This window comes from Tupaia chinensis, unplaced genomic scaffold (genome assembly GCF_000334495.1).
Source record: "Tupaia chinensis unplaced genomic scaffold, TupChi_1.0 Scaffold144472_1, whole genome shotgun sequence".
Classification (NCBI taxonomy): domain Eukaryota; kingdom Metazoa; phylum Chordata; class Mammalia; order Scandentia; family Tupaiidae; genus Tupaia; species Tupaia belangeri.
Window position 1 is genome coordinate 721,806 of NW_006204331.1, and position 301 is coordinate 722,106.

Consider the following 301-nt stretch of genomic DNA (forward strand, 5'->3'; position numbering starts at 1 on the left):
CGGAAGAGCATGGGCAAGGCTCTGACCACAGACCTGACCTAAGGACACAGAGGGCCTTCAATCTGCAGTGTGGGCCAACCCAGGTGTGCTGGTCAGGGTGGCTGGACCCACATGGCTGGCAGGGCAGTCAAGTCCCGAGAAGAGGAATGCAGAAGAGACTGCAGCGTGCCAGCTCCCGGGGAGAGCGTTCTTTCTCACTCCCCTGACAAAAACAAAAACAAAACAAACTAAAACTAAAGAGAACTTGCAGCTTGAACCTTGCCAGGTCAATTTCCTGCTCTTACGAACGAAGACCAGAATT